Raw genomic sequence first — 22,044 nt, 5'->3', positions numbered from 1 at the left:
TTCTAGTCTGAAAAGTTCTGTCTGAAATATTCATCTTTCTATTATCCCTTGGAACTAAGATTTGTTTTGTTCAAGTAAAACAATTTACACTATCAGGGTAAGATATTCTGGTTGGTCTGATATTACATGGAAGAATGGTAAAGTGTCAAGTAGACATTTGTGCCAATGGGACTTCATTTGGGAAAATTTCAGCTGCAGAAGTTTAGAAGTAGCTCTTAAGCAAGGCTTACTTTGAATCTGTTAGCTACACAGAGCTAACTCAGTTGGATAAATAAGTACTTGAAAAAGCCATCCCCTTTGGTCCTAGCTAAAAATGCTTCAAAGTATGATTAAATCTAAAATGAAAAAGATTTAAAATAGTCATTGACAAAAAAATTGCAAACGTGAGCAATCAATTGAACAATATAATTATTTTCCATTATACACAGAATTTTAGAGAAAGAAGATCAGTAGCATTGTTAGGAAAAATAATGTTTCCTTGTTACAAATAGGCACCCAAGGATATAATCCTGTATAAATATTGCATCATTAACTACCTAAATTTAGAGGACATTATATGCTTCAGCAGCACATATATCAAAATTACACCAATACAGAGATTAACATGGCAATTGCAAAGGATGATATGAAAATCTGTGAATTGTTCCATAATTTTCATTCTTCAGATGCAAGAAATGAAAAACAATTATTAAAAAGTTGATTACAAAATTACAAGTGTAACAATACATGTAATTCATATAAATAAAAGTTAGTTTGACATCAGTGTATTAAATCTTCACCTTAGAAAGGCCTTTACATTGCATAATCTTTATAAAACTTTTAAAATTAGACAACATTGTCATTTTATTCCAAAGAAATATACTATAAAGACCTAGTAAAAAAGGAATCTTAAACTGTTTTCGTATGGAATGCAATCTGAAAGGACACATTTATTAATGAACCTATATGTTATAAAACAATGTAGTATTCAAAGTCTTATATCTACGAAAGAATAAAATAGATTATGGGCATTATACAAACAGAATACAGAATATTTTAAAGTATAATTTTTCAGATAAACACCAGAAATAACTTCAGTTTCTTTAGTACTCATTTCAACAGATAAATTAAAATTATATCTGAATAAAAAAAGCAAAAACTTGAGGGGTCCAAGATGGCGATGGGGAAGTAGGGGAATGCCACAGCTCTCCCCAACCAAAAAGAGAGTTCGAGTTCCAACGTTTAATCTCCTCAAGATACCGACAACAAAAAAATCAACATCCAGACAAAAATAGGAGTAAAAAGAAGAATTTCACAACAGAGAAGCATGAAGACCCCTCCCCCAACGTCTAATGGTCACAAAGCAGCGTGCCAAGCCATGGCCAGCCTGGCCTGGTGGGAGCTGCCGGTGGCCCAGAGACACAGGGAGCTGTGTGCAGATCACCCACACCAAAGCCCCTTGAGGTACCAGTGTCAGAACGCGGATCTTGAGAATGAAGAAACTTTCGAGCAGGGAACTTACACAAAGATCCCACCCCTTCCCCTCACTCTCCATTTGAGCAGAGAGGCTCCATCCCACCAAAGCCACTCAGCCCCATGGCAGGAACCTCAGAGATACATGAGATGCCCACAGAACACCAGAGCAGAAGAACTGAAAGGAACTGATGCTGATCAAGAGAGCGCAAACAGAGACAAACCCCAGAGATCAGCACCTGCACAGAGGCCCCTTCCCCACCCCTCGGGTGGAGGCCGGAGGCCCATCCCGTGGAGTGGACCCAAACAGTATCAATGGAGGCAGTGACAGAAAAGAAACACACGGAGCCACCACCTCTCAGCCTAGCCCACAACTACCTCAATTGAACTCTCACTGCAACGGCAACCAGCAACCTACATCACACAGAAACAACTAGCTCCAGGGTGAGTACCCCGCAGGGGACAGTGTATTCCTCAAGGGAGACCAGAGCTGGTGGGAATCCCCAGACCCCCTACCCCAAAACCTGCACCACAGGACCCACTAAAACTAGAAACTGTTCAAGAGCTCCACCAGCCCATGGATCACACTCAGCTGGCAAGGCTTGAACAAGAGAGACCCTGGAAGGAAGCTTAAATGCCCAAGCCTGGAACAATGCCACTGGGTCAAGACACCCAACGGTGGAAGAAATTTGAACTGTGTACTCCAAGCTGCGTAATCTAGGTGGGATACATAGCAGCACAGGTCCATCAGGTGTGCCCCAGGCTGGGGTCTGGGACCAGGCCTGGGGATCTGGTGCCTGAGCAACATAACTAACTCCTCCCAACTGAAATCAGAAGGTGAGTATACGCTTCAGCAGAGGGGAGAAAAACAGGGGAAACGCACCCCTGGTAATCATGCCTGTGACAGCAAAAGACGCAGGGAGTTCAGGACAAGAGAAGCCCAAACCCCATAAGAACCCGACCCATGTATTCTAGGCTGGGAATTGAACAACACAGGCCTCCAGCACCTGATAATAGTCAGGAGCTCAGGCTGGTAAGTTGCTCAGCAGTACAGTGCTTGTCTTATGTGCAAGAGGCCCTGGATCTGATTCCTCAACAAAACATAAGCAGAAAGGGCCAGATGTGGTGCTATGGGTCAAATGGTAGGGTGCCAGCCTTGAGCTGAAGAGCTGAGGGACAGCACCCAAGACCAGAGTCAAGCCTACAACTAGCCAAAAAGTAAAACAAAACAAAACATCAGGAGACCATAGCAGACTCCAGCATCTGGGAGAGTACATCCAGCACATCCGAACTCGCCAAGAGCACCTGTAGGAACAAACAGGAGCAATCTAGGCTGCTCAACCCTTCTAAAGGCAGGAACTGCCAGTGATCTACAGCAGAGAGCTGAGAATCCTGTGTGGGTCAGACCAACAGCTGGAGGTCGGCCCCCAACAGAACTGAGATCAGGTACAGACTCTCTCTACCAGCACAGAAACATTAATCAAGCAAAGACAGACACCTATTGACCAAAACAAAATTTCAGATTAGTCTTCAATAATCCTTGAATCCCCATGAGAAAACCACAGAGAAATATTACATGGTTTATCAACACCTAGGATAGCAAGCTATCTCTAAAAGCCAGCAGCAATCCAGGGGAGAGCCCCAGTGGGAGAAAAGCAGGAATGGAAGACAAACACTATATCCAAGACATGCTGGAGGCAATGACTCAAGAATAAAGTGAGAAATAGACCAGAATTTGAAAGAACACTGGGTCGAAATACCAAAAGAGGTGCAGGACATCAAACAGGAGATGCATGCAAAAATAGAGGTAGCACACACCTCACTAAGCCGTGAGATAAGTGACAAAATAGAGGCATTACATACCTCATTAAGAGGTGAGATTAGTATTTTGAAAAACAACATTGAATCCATTGAAATCAACAATGAGTCCCTTTCCTCCATGCAAACCACAATGGAAACCACAGTTAACAGAGTGAACAAAATGGAATACAGAAGACAGAATACATCAACTGGACCAAAAAATTACAGATATTGAAAAATCACTTAAATTATACCAAAGGGAAATTCAAGGACAAGCAGATAGTGCCAAGAAATTTAACCTTCATATACGAAGATGAGGAATATCAAAGCAAGGGAATGCAGCACCTATTCCACAAGATAATCGGTGAAAATTTTCCCCATCTCTAAAAAGAACATCTTATCCACATAACAGAAGCATATAGAACACCTAACAAGCAGGATCCCAGGAGAAACACTTCTAGACACATTATAGTATAAATGATAGATCTGAATGATAAGGAAACAAACTTGTATGCAGCAAAAATGAAGAAGGAGCTATACTACTATAGGAAAATTATTACAATCACTACAGATCTCTCCACACAAACACTGAATGCAAGAAAGGCCTGGGAAAGTACCACATGAGCACTGAGAGCCAATAACTGCCAACCCAGACTGATATACTCGGCAAAGCTAGCATTCACATTCCATGGAGAAATGAAAATTTTTAATAGCAAAGAAAAAACTAAATTAATACATAAACATTAAGCCAGCATTACAAAGACTACTAAAAGGTGGAACACAACCTGAGAAAAGCAACCAGGAACAGGGACCTGCACCCAGACAAGCATTAATAGAAGTCTATCTGAGCAAGGACAGAGGAAAAGAAAGAAGAAAAACAGTGACTATAATGCATCTCTCTATTCTATCTCTTAAGATTAACGGACTTATTTCACCAATCAAAAGAAAAAGAACTGCAGATTGGATCCTAAAACAGGACCCATCCATCTGTTGCCTTCAGGAGACCCACCTCTAAGCCAAACATGCAAACAAACTCAGAGTGAAGGGTTGTAAAAGGATCTACCAATCAAATGCGCCTAATAAGAAAGCAGGTGTAGCAATCCTTATATCTGATAAAAATAAACTTGTCATTAAAATAATTACAGTGTCAAACCATCCCTGCATCTCTGGGATGAAGCCTAACTGGTCATAGTGTATGATTTTTTTTATGTGTTTCTGGATTCTTTTAGCTAGAATCTTGTTAAGGATCTTTGCACCTGAGTTCATCAAGGAAATTGGCCTGTAATTCTCTTTTTTGGTTGGGTCTTTGCATGGTTTGGGGATGAGTGTGATATTGGCTTCTCTGTTTCTCTGAAGAGCTTGAGGAGTGTGGGTATTAGTTCTTCTTTAAAGGTCTTACAGAATTCTGCTATGAATCCATCTGGTCCTGAGCTTTTTTTTGTTGTTGGAAGACCTCTGATTGCTTCCTGTATCTCGTTGTAGGATATTGGATTATTTAATTGGTTCACTTCTTTGCTCAGTTTGGGCAACTTGGATTTCTCTAAAAATGCATCCATTTCTGCCAGGTTTACTTCCTTTAGAGAGTATAACTTTTGAAAGTAGCCCATTAGGATTGTTTGGATATCTTGGGTACGTGTTATGATTTTTCCCGTGGCATCCCTAATCTTGTTAAAATGGGTTTCCTCTCTTATTTTTTTTAATTAATCTTGCCAACGGTCCATCAGTTTTGTTTATTTTTTCAAAGAACCAGCTTTTTGTTTGGTTAATTTTGGCTGTAATTATCTGATTTTCTAATTGGTTAATCTCTGCTCTTAATTTGGTTATCTGGCTCCGTCTAGTAACTTTAGGTTCCATTTTTTCATGTTTTTCTAGCTGTTTTAATTGCAACATGAGATTATTTACTTGGTCTGTCTCCATTTTCTTGATGTGGGCAATGAGGGCGATAAATTTACCCCTCAGGACAGCTTTTGCTGTGTCCCACAAGTGTCTTTGCGAGGTTTTTATTTTTTTCGTTTTCATTGAGTTGTAGGAAATGTTTTATTTCTTCTCTGATCTCTTCTATTACCCAAGCATTGCTAAGAAGTGTGCTGTTCAATTTGCATGTATTAGAGAAATTTCTGCTGTATGCTTTGTTATTGAGAACTAGCTTGATTCCACTATGGTCAGATAAGATACAGGGGATTATGTCGTCCCTTTGTATTTGCTTAAGTTCCTTGCATGAACTATGATATAGTCTATTTTGGAGAAAGTTCCATGAGCTGCTGAGAAGAATGTGTACTGTGTTGTGTTACGGTGAAATACTCGGTAGATATCAGTTAATTCTGCTTGAAGTATGGCCTCACTTAATTTGGTAGCTTCTTTTCCAATCCTCTGGGTGGTAGGCCTGTCCTTTAGTGAGAGTGGTGTGTTGAGGTCTCCTAGTATTATCGTATTGGGATCTATTTTATTCTGTAAGTCAATAAATGTAATCCAACTCATCAACAGAGCCAAGGTCAAGAATCACATGATTTTTGCCACAGATGCAGAAAAGACCTTTGATAAAATTCAACATTCATTCATGCTAAAGGCTCTGGAGAAAATAGAAATAGCAGGAACATTTCTTAAAACAATTAAACCAGTTATGACAGACCAATAGCCAATAATACACTTAATGGGGAAAAGCTACAACCAATTCTCCTAAAATCAGGAACAAGGCAAGGATGCCTACTGTCTCCACTGCACTTCAATATAGTCCTGGAAGCCTTAGCCAGGTCAATAAGGCAAGAAAAATACATGAAAGGGATCCGCATAGGGAAAGAAGAGGCTAAACTATTCCTTTTTGCAGACAACATGAGACTATACCTTCATGATCCCAAAAACTCCATCCCCAAACTCTTAGAAATCATAAATCACTTCGGCAAAGTAGCAGGATACAAAATAAACCCACAAAAATCAGTTGCCTTCCTGTACACTGACAATGTACAAGAAGAGAGGGAAATAAAGGGAGTAACCCCATTCACAATAACCTCCCCCAAAATAAAATATTTAGGAATTAACCAAAGATGTAAAAGAACTATTTAATAAAAACTATAAAAAGATAAAGACAGAAATTGCAGAAGACTCTAGGAAATGGAAAGACCTCCCATGCTCTTGGATAGGCCAAGTTAATACAGTGAAGATGGCAATACTGCCAAAATTAATATACAAATTCAATGCATTCCCTATTAAAATCCTAATTACTTACATCACTAAAATACAGAAAACAGTCCAAAAATTCATATGGAACAACAAAAGACCTAGAATAGCCAAACCAATTCTAGGGAATAAAGGCAAAATGGGAGGGATATCCATGCCGCACTTCAAACAATACTACAGAGCTATAATAATAAAGACAGCATGGTACTGGCACAAAAACAGACCAGAAGACCAATGGAACAGAATAGAAGATCCAGAAATAAATCCACAGGCCTAGAGTCAGCTGATATTAAACAAAGTAGCCCAAGACATACAATGGAAGAAACACAGCCTCTTCAACCACTACTGCTGGGAAAACTGGGCTGCCACATGCAGAAAAGTAAAAGTGGACCCCAGCCTATCACCATGCACCAACATCAACTCAAAATGGATTAAAGATCTTAACATTAAAACTGAATCTCTGAAACTACTGCAGGACAGAGTAGGAGAGACACTTGAACCAATAGGCACAGGAAGGAACTTCCTGAACAGAGTCCCAGGATCACAACAAATTGGAGAGAGACTCAACAAATGGGCCAACTTTAAAATATAAATCTTCTGCACAGCTAAATCTATTGCAACGAAGCTAGAAAGACAAATAACTAATTGGGAAAAAATATTTACCAGCAATATATCAGACAAGGGGTTAATATCCAGTATATACAGGGAACTCAAGAAACTAATCCCTCCTAAACCTAACAAACCAATTACTAAATTGGCAAGGGAAGTAAAGAGGGACTTCTCAGAGGAAGAAATAAAAATGTCAAAGAAAGACATGAGGAAATGTTCATCATCCCTGTTGGTGAAGGAAATACAAACAAAGACAAAGATACCACCTTACCCCAGTCAGAATGTCACACATCCAGAAATCATCCAATGACAATTGCTTGAGGGTATGTGGAGAAATAGGAACCCTATTACACTGCTGGTGGGAATGTACACTTATACAACCACTTTGGAAAGCACTCTGGAGGGTCCTTAGAAAGATAAAGATTGACCTCCCTTATGACCCAGTCATACCACTTCTAGGCATCTACCCTGAACAATAGGAAACAATATACAAGGACACGTGCACTTCAATGGTTATTGCAGCACTGTTCACAATAGCTAGGATATGGAAACAACCCAGATGCCCCAACACAGATGAATGTATCCCAAAATTTTGGTATCTACAAACAATGGAATATTATGCAGCCATTAGAAATGACAAAATAATGGCATTTGCAGGAAAATGGATGGAGCTAGAAGGTGATCATGTTGAGCAAGGTAAGCCAAGAGCAAAGAGACAAACAGTACATGGTCTCCCTGATAAGTGGATGCTAAATCCAAAATGTTAGGAGATACGACAAAATTAACAGGACTTAAGAAACAAAGAACTCCCACTCATCTGGTCGAAACACTACTAAATATCCCCATACTGCTGATCACATATATGTTGTATTGTGTACACTGTTATATGTTATAGACTGTGATAGACAATTTGCTCCAGGAAATTTAGAATGAACTTGTGACTTTAAAGGAGCATCATTATTTCACAATACTGTGAAATTTGGGAAGTTATGTAATCACTTAATCACAATTAAAAAAAAAAAAAGAACCTCGGGGAAGTAAGGAGGGCAGGGATGGTAGGAGGAAAACAATGGAGGGGGTAACAATGCTCAATAGGAAGTGTACTCATTACCTTGCTCATGTAACTGTAACCCTCTGTATAGTATCTTTACAATAAAAAATTTTAAAAAAAGATCCAATCAACAGTAAAAAAATAAACTAAAATCAATACAAAAAGACAAGGATGGACACTACATATTAATACAGGAAACAATACAAGAGGGGGATATTACCATAATCTACCTAACATTCCCCAAACATTGGTGCACCCAAATATGTTAAGCAAATACTCTCAAACTTACAGAATAAAATAGATCCAATATGATAATACTAGGAGACTTTTAACACCCCACTCTCACCAAAGGACAGGTCTACCAACCAGCATATTGGCAAAGAAGCTATCGAATTAATGAGGCCATACTTCAAGCAGAACTGACATTTACCAAGTATTTCACCCTAAAAACAACATAGTACACATTCTTCTCAGCAGCTCATGGTACTTTCTCCAAAATAGACCATATAATAGTTCATGTAAGAAACTTAAGCAAATTCAAGGGGATTGACATAATCCCCTGTATCCTATCTGACAATAGTGGAATCAAGCTAGTTCTCAATAACAAAACATACTGCAGAAATTACTAAAATACATGGAAATTGAACAGCTCACATCAAAGCAATGCCTGGGTAATGGAAGTGATTAAAGAAGAAATTTAAAAAATTCCTACAACTCAATGAAAATGAAAATGCATCGCAAAAACCTTTTGGGACACAGCAAAAGCTGTCCTGATGGACAAATTTATTGCCATCAGTGCCCAGATCAAGAAAATAGAGACAGACCAAGAAAATAATCTCATGTTGCAAATAAAACAGCTAGAAAAACATGAAAAAATGGAACCTAAAGTTACTAAACACAGCCAGATAGCCAAACTAAGAGCAGAGATTATCCAAATAGAGAATTGGAGAATCATAGCCAAAATTAACCAAACAAAAAGCTGGTTGAAAAAACAAATAAAATTGATAGATATTTGGCAAGATTAATTTAAAAAAGAAGAGAGGAAACCCATATTAACAGGATTAGGGATGCTACGGGAAAAATCACAACACGTACCCAAGATGCCCAAACAATTTTAATGGACTACTTTCAAAAGTTATAACCCTATAAAGAAAGAAAACCTGGCAGAAATGGATGCATTTTCAGAGAAATACAAGTTTCCCAAATTGAGCAAAGAAGAAGTAAATCAATTAAATAAGCCAACATCCTACAACGAGATACGGGAAGAAATCAGAAGTCTTCCAACAACAACAAAAAAAAGCCCAGGATCAAATGAATTCACAACAGAATACTATACGATCTTTAAAGAAGAAGTAATACCTATACTCCTCAAGCTCTTCAGAGAAACAGAGAAGGAGGGAGCTAACCCAAACACATTCTACGAAGCCAATATCACATTCATCCCCAAACGAGGCAAAGACCCAACCAAAAAGGAGAATTACAGGCCAATGTCCTTGATGAACACAGGTGCAAAGGTCATTAACAAGATTCTAGCTGACAGAATGCAGAAACACATAAAAAAAAACGTACACTAAAACCATGTAGGCTTCATCCCAGAGATTCAGGGATGGTTTAACATACGTAAGTCAATAAATATAATCCAACACATCAACAGAGCCAAGGTCAAGAATCACATGATTATCTCCACAAATGCAGAAAACGTTTTTGATAAAATTCAACATTCATTCATGCTAAAAGCTCTGGAGGCAATAGAAATAGAAGGAACATTTCTTAAAACATTATAAGCCATTTACAACAGACCAATAGCTAATACTATACTTAATGGGGAAAAGCTACAACCAATTCTCTTAAAATCAGGAACAAGGGGACTGGGAAGGTGGCTCAGTGGTAGAGCACTTGCCTTGCATGCCTGAGGCCCTGGGTTCGATTCCTCAGCACCACATAAGGAAAAAGAAAAAAGCCAGAAGTGGCGCTGTGGCTCAAGTGGTAGAGTGCTAGCCTTGAGCTGAAGAGCTGAGGGACAGCACCCAGGCCCAGAGTTCAGGCCCTATGACCGGACCCCCGAAAAAAATCAGGAAGAAGGCAAGGATGCCCACTGTCTCTACTCCTGTTCAGTATATACCTGGAACTCTTAGCCAGGTCAATAAGGCAAGAAAAAGACATTATAAGGATCTGTATAGGGAAAGAAGGAATTAAACTATCCCTTTTTACAGATGACATCATACTATACCTTCACGATCCCAAAAATTCCATCCCCAAACTCTTAGAAATCATAAATCACTTCGGCAACGTAGCAGGATACTAAATAAACCCCCCAAAACCAGTTGCATGCCTGTGCACTGACAATGTACAAGCAGAGAGGGAAATAAAGGAAAGCAAGCCCATTCACAATAACATCCCCCAAAATAAAATATTCAGGAAGTAACCTAACCAAAGATGTAAAAGAACTATTTAATGAAAACTATAAAAAGTTAAAGAAAAAAATTACAGAGGACACTAGGAAATGGAAAGACCTCCCATGCTCTTTTATAGGCAGACAATATAGTGAAAATGTCAATACTGCCCAAATTAATATACAAATTCAATGCAATTCCTATTAAAATCCCAATGATGTATATCCCTGAAATATAGAAAACAGTCCAAAAATTCATATGGAACCAAAAAAGACCTAGAATATCCAAAATAATTCTAGCAAATAAAGACAACATGGGAGGTATACCCATGTCAAACTTCAAACTCTACTATAGAGCCATAATAACAAAGACAGCATGGTACTGGCACAAACACAGACCCGAAGACCAATAGAATAGAATAGAAGATCCAGAAATAAATCCACATGCCTACAGTCAGCTGACATTTGACAAAGGAACCAAAGACAGACAATGGAAGAAACACAGCCTCTTCAACCACTACTGCTGGGAAAACTGGGTGGCCATATGCAGAAGAATAAAAGTGGCCACCAGCATATCACCATACACCAACATCAGCTCAAAATGGATCAAAGACCTTAGCATTAAACCTGAATCTCTGAAACCACTGCAGGCAGAGTAGGAGAGACACTTGTACTTATAGGCCCAGGAAAGAATTTCATGAACAGAGTCCCAGGGTCACAACAAATTGGAGTGAGACACGACAAATGGGACTACCTTAAAATAAAAAGCTTCTGCAAAGCTAAAGCTATCGCAACCAAGCTAGAAAGGCAACCAATTAATTGGGGAAAATATTTACCAGCACTATATCCGACAAGGGGTTAATATCCAATATACAGGGAACTCAAGAAACTAATCCCTCCAAAACCTAACAAACCAATTACTAAATGGGAAAGGGAACTAAAGAGAGACTTCTCAGAAGAAGAGATAAAAATGGCAAAGAAACACATTAGGAAATGTTCACCATCCCTGGTTTTGAAGGAAATGTAAATAAAGACAACCATGAGATACCACCTTACCCCAGTCAGAATGTCCCACATCCTCCAGTCAGCCAATGACAAATGCTGGAGGGTATGTGGAGAAAGAGGAACCCTACTACACTGCTGTTGGGAATGTACACTCATACAACCACTTTGGAAAACAGTCTGGAGGGTCCTAAGAAAGCTAAATATTGACCTCCCTTATGACCCAGTCATAACACTTCTAGGCATCTATCCTGAACAACAGGAACCAGTATACAAGGACACATGCACCTCCATGTTTATTGCCGTACTGTTCGTAATAACCAGGATATGGAAAAAACCCAGATGTCCGACCACAGATGAATGGATCCCAAAATTGTGGTATCTATACACAATGCAATATTATGCAGCCATTAGAAATGACAAAATAATGGCATTTGCAGGGAAATGGATGGAGCTAGAAGGTGATCATATTGAGCAAGGTAAGACAAGAGCAAAGAGACAAACAGTACATGTTCTCCCTGATAAGTGGATGTTAAAACCAAAATGTTAGGTAATACAACAAAATTAACAGGACTTAAGAAATAAAGGACTTCCACTCATCTGGTCGAATCTCTACTAAATAACCCCATGCTGCTGATCACATGTATGGTATATATGTGTACAATGGAGGGGAACCAGGAAGATGACATAGAAGTAGAGGGAATCAGGGCAAAACCCGTCAGCTGCACTGGACACTGACCAAAATGAACTAAGCAAGTTAATTGCAGGGATGGGAGGGAGAAAACAATTGGGAAAAAGGGAACAGCTGATGTTATGCAAAACAAAAGAAATGTACATACCAACCAATGTGGAAGGAATAACTGTATCGCAAAGGTCATAGAACTCATAAATGTTATAGACTGTGATAGACAATTTGCTCCAGAAATGTTAGAATGTGTTTGTGACTTTAACTGAGCATCACTATTCCACAATACTGTGAAATCATGTTACCACTTAAGTACAATAAAAATACCAAAAACTCTCCAGAAATCATTATAGATGTATAAAACTAACTCTTGAATACATTTTGATATCAAAGTCATGCAATTCACTTGGAAGACTTCCATGGAATCCATTAATTGTTACAATAAGCTATTGTTGTTATTTGGATCGTGAAAATATTTAGTATGGAAACAAAGAATGCAATGGCATTTTTGAAATTTAATAAACTTAATCGAACAATTATGATTTAGGAGAGCAATTTGTGCAGCTTTGTAAAACTTCAAAGAGATAGTGATACATACTTATCCTTTTGGCAATATTAAATACAGTTTCTTCCAAGTTGTTCTTCAGACCTGATTTGACATAATGATTCAACAGAAGCAGATCCAACATGTCTTTGCTATCTCTATTCCCAGCAGCAAGAAGCAAGGGGGCCATTGGTATCTGAATCATGATGAAGTAAGAGAAAAGCCACTCTAGTATTATTCCAGATATAATCACTGCGCAGGGTTGTCCAACCATCTACAGTTATTGCATGAATATCTGCTGCTTGAGCCAACAACTCATGGACAGTGTCTAAGTGTCCACTGTAGGCTTCCTAATGAATATGGGTATACTCATCGTCATCTCTATTATTCACATGAGTGGCTTTTTTGGAAAGTAGTCTCCGCACTGTAATAACCTGATTATTTTCAGCAGCCCAAAGAAGAAATTTGCATGGATCCTTCTCCATTTTTTTAGCAATTGATACCATTCCTCACTTTTTCATCATGTTCCTCATATTCCTAAGAATTGCCTAACTAGAGGCTTTGAGTGACAGTGAGAATGAGGTGTCCATGTATTTCCCTAATAGTTCACATTAGTTGAACTGTTCAGAAAAATCCGGTTAATTTTCTGCATCTGTTTTTTCACCGTGATTTATTTTCTCCTTTTCCATTTTTACTATTCGAAATTATTCTAACTGGAGAGAATGGAATTGATGAGAGCAGAGGAAAGATTTTCTTCCATATTCAAAGATACAGACTGAAAATAAGGACCAGTAGTGTCTTCATGTGCAGCTTATTCTAGGAATGAGAAAAGATGAAATAATGCCCTCTATATAAATCATTTGGGAAATGGCAGAGCAGAAAGTAAAATGATGCAACCAAAAATATAAAAGCAAATAAATTACAATAATTATAGAGCAATCCTCTTATCTATGAGAAACATTAAAGAGAGAGGAAGAGAGGCGATGTGCAATGACCTAGATAGCCACAAATGCATGCCTCTGATTAATTTATAGAGCAAACAGAATTTTATGTTTTAAAAAAGATGGAAATAAAATTTGTGTATTTACTTGAATTTGGTAAATACATTTTTAGCAGCCTCCATGAGGAGACGTAGGTTTAATCTTATTGCAGACAAGAATCTAAATTCTTGATAATTCTAGGAACAGATCTGAATGAAATCAGTTGAATCACACTTTGCATGTACAATGAAGGAATAGGTCCAGGCTAGGAAAGCAGCAAAAGGAGGTAGGCCGATTGTATCTGTGACAAAACTTTGTGGAAAATGGTACTGAGCATTACTTATGTTGATTCACTTGCACTGGAAGCATGATTCTGGACAATTGCTTACTGATTCTCAACTATTGCTTTGATCATTATATTCTCCAAAAAGACAAAGTGAGATTTAATTGATAGCAAAGAACTACTAATACATTTTTATTTCGCATTAAGCACCTTCAATCATTGAAACCACATGAAGAAAATAGACAGGCCTATTTTTTTAGATGAAAACAAGTGTCTTTAAAAAAACAAGGAATGTAACTAGTCATGTAAAGGACTTCTATTTTAGTACTACATTATACATTTTTTTTCTAATTTTGGGTACCAATAAATAATGGATCTATTAGAAAGCTCTTAAAACTCATATGTCCAATTGTGAGTTCTCTTATACTATATCATGGTATTTTTTGTGTATGTTCTTAAGAAGAAATTTACATTACTAACTTGAATTTCTGACAGGACAAAATCATCACTGTACATCTTGCTTCTATACTCTCATTTTTAAATTACTATCTAAGTATGTGCATTAGATAACTATAGAGGAAAAAGCAAAAGCCACACTGGTGGCTCATGTCATTAATCGTAGCTAATCAGAAAGATGAAGTCTGAGGACTGTGGTTTGAAACCAGATCAAACAAAAAAAAGTCCATTAGATTCTGCTTTGAAAGAAACCAACAAAAGCTAGAACTGGAGCTGTGGTACAAGCAGTAAAATGATATCCTTGAGAAAACTAAAACAAAAAAATAACAAATTCTGGGACAGAGACAGGCCCTGAGTTCCAGCTTTAGTATTAGCACCAAACAAATAATTGAATTAATTAGTTAATTAAGTAATTAAATATAAATAAAGTGGTCACATGTGGATAGGCAGGTAAAATGTAACATTTGTGGTGCCTGGATTGTGTTTTATTTTGTAGTAAGGCAAATTATCATTTGTACTAATCATTATTTTTTTATTTGAACTTTTTTGTACAATAAATAATGAATTTAGCATGCATGTATAGGTGTGTATACATGTATGCATATGTGTGTATGTGTATATGTGTGCATGTGCTGTTGCAATGTTGCTTGCCAATGTGGACAGGGTGAGGCTGAAAAGAGCTAACTTTGTTGCAATGTTTTTATTTATCAGAATTCTGTCATGTCATTTCAGTTGGACCACTCTTTTGTACATTTTATTTGTCAATAATATCATCAGAATCAAAGGATTTACCATATTAAGTTAGATAAAAGAGACTGCTTTCAGCTCTTATTAAATGTTAGGTGAGAAGATTCAGACATATTTAGGTAGTAAATTAGAGCTATATGATGACTGTCGTTACAAAATAAGTATTTGACCTCTTAAATTTGTTATACTTTTAACATATGCTCGTGGAGTGAGTTTGACCAACTGGACCAAATAGGTATTGCTTTCTGGTTATTCCCGTGAAACACAAAGTGGATAAACTCTTTCTGGCTTTCTGTTGAAAATAACTTTCTTTGTAAGATCATATCTATTCACACTACGAGGTAATCAACCCAATATTTATCAATTTTGAATATCCCATCATATTGACTGAAAATCGGTATTGTTGATATGCTTGTTAGATATTTCTTTCAAAAACAAACGAACCAAAAGCATGTGTCATCTCCACAAAGTGAATGTATCTGAAGTGGTTTTGTACATGCAGAGGGCTAATGGCTCTTTTGTGGGAGTAACTATCGCAACTTAACAAATAAGGCTTTTCGAATATCTTTTCCAATATAAATAACATCCCAGAGCGAGTCTTGCAAGTTCAGAAAACCCTTTGAATATTTTAGTATAATTTCATTTCATTGACTATAGAGCTAAAGACATTTCTGAAATAAATATTGTTAAGATCTTAAAAAGGAAGTGGGTATATAGACATTTTATGCATAATCTTATGAAAATCTAGTTTTTATGAAACTAAATGAAATAGAATAAAAGAATGTAAGTGAATTTGGTAAGCTAATTATTAGTTTAACTTTGTTTTCTATTAACACAGTCCTTTGAATGTAGATGATGCAGTTAAATTATTTCTTTGTGTTTCTGTACTTCAGTTATTTTTCATATCATTGTAGTTATGGGAGTGAATTTGGAGTATAAATAAAGGTTCTTTAAAATGATTAGGATTAATCTTGTGCTTTGTGTCCTACTCCCAAGAAAATGAGTTATTTTCAAGTGTTAATAATTTATAATTGAATCTTCATTTCATAAGAAAATTTTTAAAATGCAGTGGTATTGATGACTTTTTAAACCAATTGTATTGACAAGGTGGAGAGTCTTTAATTCATGCTTAGGTCTTGGGTCTATGATTTTTAACCTCTTGTTCCTGACATTAATGATAGTTCAGACTGCATTTTTGGGTATATGAAAGGTAAAATATTTAACTGGGGTCAAAGGTGATTTTTATATCAGTCTTGATTTAATAACATTTTGTTTTATTTTATTTTTTGCTTGTGGGGCCTAAACTCCACTTCCAGGTTTTTCTGTTTATGTGGTGCTGAGGAATCGAACCCAGGGCCTCATGCATGCAAGGCAAGCATTCTACCAATGAGCTACCTTCCTAGCCCTTAATAACATTTTAAAGTAGTACATTTTAAAGTAGTACATGTTGGGTATAAAAAGCAATCAAAATACTTATAATGGTAAACAACCTAGATGAGCTACAATGTGGAAATGATTGGTCCATAACACCTGCAGTCTGTTTCCATCGGGAATTGGGCAGGACACTCTTTCGGTATGACTGTGTTAAACAGAGATGGGGTCCCCAGGCAGTGCAGTGTTGAGTGAAGGGATAGAATATGATTTCTACTATTTTGAGCTAGAAATCAAGAATGTTATACTTTAGCAGTTCCTTTCACCAGGGATGTTTGAATTGATTATGAGCTTGGAATTTTCATATTATAGCTACCTATTTTCTAACAAAGATAATGTCACATATTATTAGAGTGTACACAATAATTCTGGGAAAATTTCCTAGAATTAGTAGACAAAGTGCTGGTATTTTAGTCATAAAATAAAATGAGGTTATTTGATAGAGTGGGAGATGGGCCTCAGGCTAACACTTACCAGCATGCAATGCTGTACTAGTAATTCCAATTCTGAAGATTTCAATAACATCATCAGAGAATTAAAAATGGAAGTAGTTCCACTTTATGGGATTACTGTGAGGATTAAGTTTGATACCATAGGTAAAGTACTTGGAAAAACTATCATTCAGCATTTGATACTTTCTACCTGTTATTTTATCATGTGATGAATTCTAACATTTTTTACTGTGATTTTTATATTGTGTCTATTTACAATATGCAATGTGATATATTGATATTCATTGCATTGGTCAGTTTTTTGGCATTATGAGGAAAATGCCTGCAAAGAAAATTTCTGAGGAGGAAACTATTATATTGATTCATGGTTTAAGAGAATGCAGTTTAAGATCAGATGTCTCCATTGTTTTTAATTATATTTTTATTAAATAGTTGTTCAAAAGAATTTCCATTCCACAAATCAGGTTATGAGTACAATGTATCTTTACATAACTTTCACATTCTCTTCCAAACCTCACCCCACTTTCATGTTTTTTAGTTGAATATTATGCCTTCACTCTCTTCCTCCATAACTCTCTTTATTCCTTCCCTTTGACTTCCGCTCACATCTTCCAAGTGATAGATATCTGGTATTCATTTTGTTGGATTAAAAGTTCAATTTTATAAGAAATTACACCTTTTAAATACTCCTCTGCAAATAGTATGCTTTGCTTAATACTGTTGTGTAATTGTAACCGCTCTGTATGGTATTTTCACAATAAAAAAATTACTGATTTATGGTCAATAGATTTGAAAAGGATGCCATGACTTTATGAAATAAAAATAGAATCTTAAATGGGTGTAGTGGCACTATTGCCTCCCTAGATTAAAAAAAAAGTTCTTATACTACTACCTAAATCCTTATACAAAAATTTAAAAATTTTAAATAAAAAATGATTATGAAACTAAATGTGAGATATAAAAACATATAAAACATAAACATAAAAATTCATGGCATTGGATCAGTAAGGTTTCTAAAATATGACATGGAAAGCATTAGTGGGTAAAGAAAAGCAAGAATGAACTGGATAATATCAACTTATAATCTTTCATAATTCAAAGGACAATATAAAAGAAGTGAAAACATATCTAACAGATAGAGTACACATATTTGTTAATGCTACAATGTTAATGCTACAATGATTCTGAGTCTAAGTATTTTCATATCTTCTAATTCCATATATCCTTATCCCAAATAGGATATTTCTTTAAAGAACATATGTAAATAGTAAGAGCATATGAAATAAGTTCCTCTTTAGTATCCAAGAATAAATAAAGAGAAAACTCACTAGTAGGACCATCATCTAAAAAGATGACACAAATATAGTAATACACTTGTGGAGAAATTGATATACTCCACATAGCAAATGAATTTGTATAATACTTCAATCATTAAAGCAAGCAAGTTTTCAAAAGGTCAAAGAGAATTGAATAGGTTCTATCCATTACACGTCTGTGTATGTATTAAAGAGAAGTAAAAAACTTGTTTGGACAGGGAATGTGGTTGATTGAGAATGAACTTGAGTACTCTGTGTGAGACCCTGGAAATAATCCCAAAAAACAAATTTTGAAAAGGCTCACTATAGAGGATGTATGCCTGACAAATTCCTGTAAATGAATTTTATATCTACTTTAATGTCTGTTCTAAAATTTACAGCATTTCTATTTGAAGAAAAGCAAATTTGTGAAAATTAGGCTTGGAAAACCTATGATTGTACAATTCATTTCCAAAGCACTAAAATGCATACAATAAAAGGAGATAATATATTTCAAGTGAATTACATGTCAGCAAAATAACTATTGTTAAAATACTTCACACAAAATGCAGAATACCTAAAAAGATATTTTCTGTGTTTGCTTAAAAACTTAGTAAACTACAACATTTAAAACAATAATATGATTTCCGTTCATTTTGAGGATTTTTTGTCTGTTTATTTTGAGTTTATTCAGAGCTAACTCAATTAAAAAGTGTATGTGATAACTGGAATAACTAGAAATTAAGCAACACTTATAAATAATTGATAACCTTTTCTGGAAGAAACTTTTGGCAAATGACAGAAGACACAAATCTATGCATCTGCATCTTATGAAAGCCATGTTACTTGGTCAATCCAATTGTTTTTCTCTACTTTGCTAGGGAAAAAGTATTCTCAAGATAAGAGCCAATAGCAGTGAAAAGAAACAAAATACAATATCATCTTGATTTATTTGTGAAAGTAACAAATGAAATAAACAATTCAACTTAAGGGATTCTAATATTAGTATCTATGAAGATGTTCCTGAATGTCAAAATCCATTGAATTTTGGGAATTTTAATTTCTATGAACATATGAAAACTAGAACAAGAAAAGATATATAGTCTTAGAGCAAACCAGCCTTGGAATAATTTTCTCAATTGCTTGAAATTACATAAGAATTGATATTCCTTTCCATTGGAAACATTTAAAAATGTTTATCATTTATTATAATTCAAATACGAAGCAAGAGTATTTTATATAACCATTATAAATATCATTCTATTACTATCATAAAATAGAATGACAAACCACTCCCAATATATTACCTACCGATCATTATTCTTAATTCCTAATCATTACCTAAATATCTTAAACAATCTAAATAGTCATGTCTTTAACATAGACGTAAATATTCTATACTTTTTACTTGACATTTTCCAGGGGCATTTATTCATGTTTCTAAGAAATGTTCACAGCAGTTAAAAGATGCTTTTGTGAAATTAATGTGATACATTTTGTTGTTGTGAGTGTTGTTTGCAGGCCTGGGCATTATCCCTAAGCCTTTTTATGCTCAAGGACAGCAATCTCCAATTTGAGACACAGAGCTAATTCATGTTTTTAGTGGTTAATTAGAGATAAGAATCTAAGAAGTAGTTTTCTGTCTGGGCCACTTTCAAACACATTTCTAAGATCTCATTACCCAGGTCGAATTATAAGAGTGAGTCACTGGCACTTGGTGTGATGTATTTTTTTTATTTTAATTATGTTTTAAGATTTTTGTTTCAATATAGTGTACATCATTCTACACATAAATTTAGATATATGTATATATTTCTGATGACAATCTCTAAAAATATATGTCATTCTACACATAATATTAATGTTTATATATACATATATTTCTGAAGACTGACTTTCTAAAAATTTTTGCTATTTTTGACCTTTTATATTTCAAAGATATGCAGTCTATTTTTGTGAAAGTTTCCTAGAATAAAATAACTAATATTTCAATGGAAAGTATAGCTTTTACTTTCAAGGGAATTTTAGGTATTCTTATGACATTGTAGTAACATTTACAGTATATTACTTGAAAAAGTTCTGTCCAAACTCTTAAATATTTTTGTGTAATGAGGCAGAGAGAGGAAGTTAATTCATACTGGTTATGAATTAGGAATGCTTCAAAAATCTATTCCATAATCTGTTATAAGCTCACAGTCAAGCTACTTGATATGGTTTAGTTTTTTGTTTCTTTATTTGTTCAAAATTTTAATATGGACGTATGCACAGTGTTAACATTAAAAATATTAATCAAAAGACAAATAATAGCAAAATCATAGGAACATATAAGACTTTCATTAATTAGCACTTATGATGCTAATAATAATTTTGATAAAGATGATGATGATGACCACAGTGTAGCCTGACAATGATAAGGTGATTGAAAAGGAAAAAACTTTACAATCCTTTGAAGTAGATTTCCCACATTGAATACATAGTTATAAACTGAATTGGATTACATACAATAATAACAAGAGGAGAGTTTCAATACCAGGAAATAAAATTACATTAATAGGTAGAGACAGTAAAAACCCTAATGTTATTTCTGCAGCCTCTCTAATGCATACTCACTTTTCTTTTTTATTGTGAAAATACTGTACAGAGGGGTTACAATTACTTGGCAAGATAGTGAGTACATTTATTATCAAGCATTGTAGCCTCCTCCTTTGTTTACCCTTCCCATCGCTTCCCATCCTCCCTTCCCTCCACGCAATCCTCCGCCCCACCCAAGTTGTAAAGTTCGTTTTTGACATGACAGCTTGTACTTTTTATTGTTGGAACAGGTCCACCTGTATCCTTATATAAACGACTTGTTTTTCCCCTTCCCCTCCACAAATTATACCGACATAAAATACAGTGAAAGCACGGGTTATACTGTGGGGGAGGGACATACAAAGCAACAAAGAAATAATTTTATAATTGCGTTAGAAACAAATGCACGAAAGAAAAAAACATTTAAAATACATATCTTAAGTTCATTTTCCTAACATCACATTATCTGATCTTTTCTGCTTGACTCATACATATTCTAGATATTGCAAATAAGGGAAATCATGGGACCTATGTTTCTTTGGGCTTAGCTTACTTCACTTAATATAAGTTTTTCCAAGTCTTTCCATTTCCTAACAAATGGGGCAATGCCATTCTTTCTGATGGAGGCATAGAATTCCGTTGTGTATATATACCACATTTTCTTGATCCATTCATCTACTGAGGGGCATCAGGGTTGGTTCCAGATCTTAGCTATGGTAAATAATGCTGCAATAAACATAGTTGTGCTGGTAGCTTTAATGTGCTCTTGTTTGTAAACATTTGGGTAAATGCCCAAAAGTGGGACTGTTGGGTCAAATGGAAGCTCTATGTAGAGTCTTTTGAGGAACATCCATACTACTTTCCAAAGTGGTTGAACAAGTTTACACTCCCACCAACAATGAAGTAAGGTTTCCTTCTTTCCACATCCCCTCCAGCATCTGTTGTTATTAGAGTTTTTGATTTTTGCCATTCTAAATGGGGTGAGGTGGTACCTCAATGTTGTTTTGATTTGCATTTCTTTTATGGCTAGGGAGGTTGAGCATTTCTTCATGAGTTTATTGGCCATCCTTCTTTGTTCTTCACAGAAGTTTCTCTTTAAGTCTTTAGCCCGCTTACTTAT

At 35.8% G+C, this 22,044-nt stretch overlaps 1 pseudogene; it reads left to right on the top strand.

Moving 5' to 3' along the window:
• Positions 1-556: 556 nt before the first annotated feature.
• LOC122124774 lies at positions 557-655 on the top strand (annotated as a pseudogene).
• The last annotated feature ends 21,389 nt before the right edge of the window (positions 656-22,044 follow it).

Source organism: Dipodomys spectabilis, unplaced genomic scaffold (genome assembly GCF_019054845.1).
Source record: "Dipodomys spectabilis isolate Male_0828 unplaced genomic scaffold, ASM1905484v1 ptg000243l, whole genome shotgun sequence".
Classification (NCBI taxonomy): domain Eukaryota; kingdom Metazoa; phylum Chordata; class Mammalia; order Rodentia; family Heteromyidae; genus Dipodomys; species Dipodomys spectabilis.
This window is presented reverse-complemented; position numbering and strand designations above follow the sequence as displayed.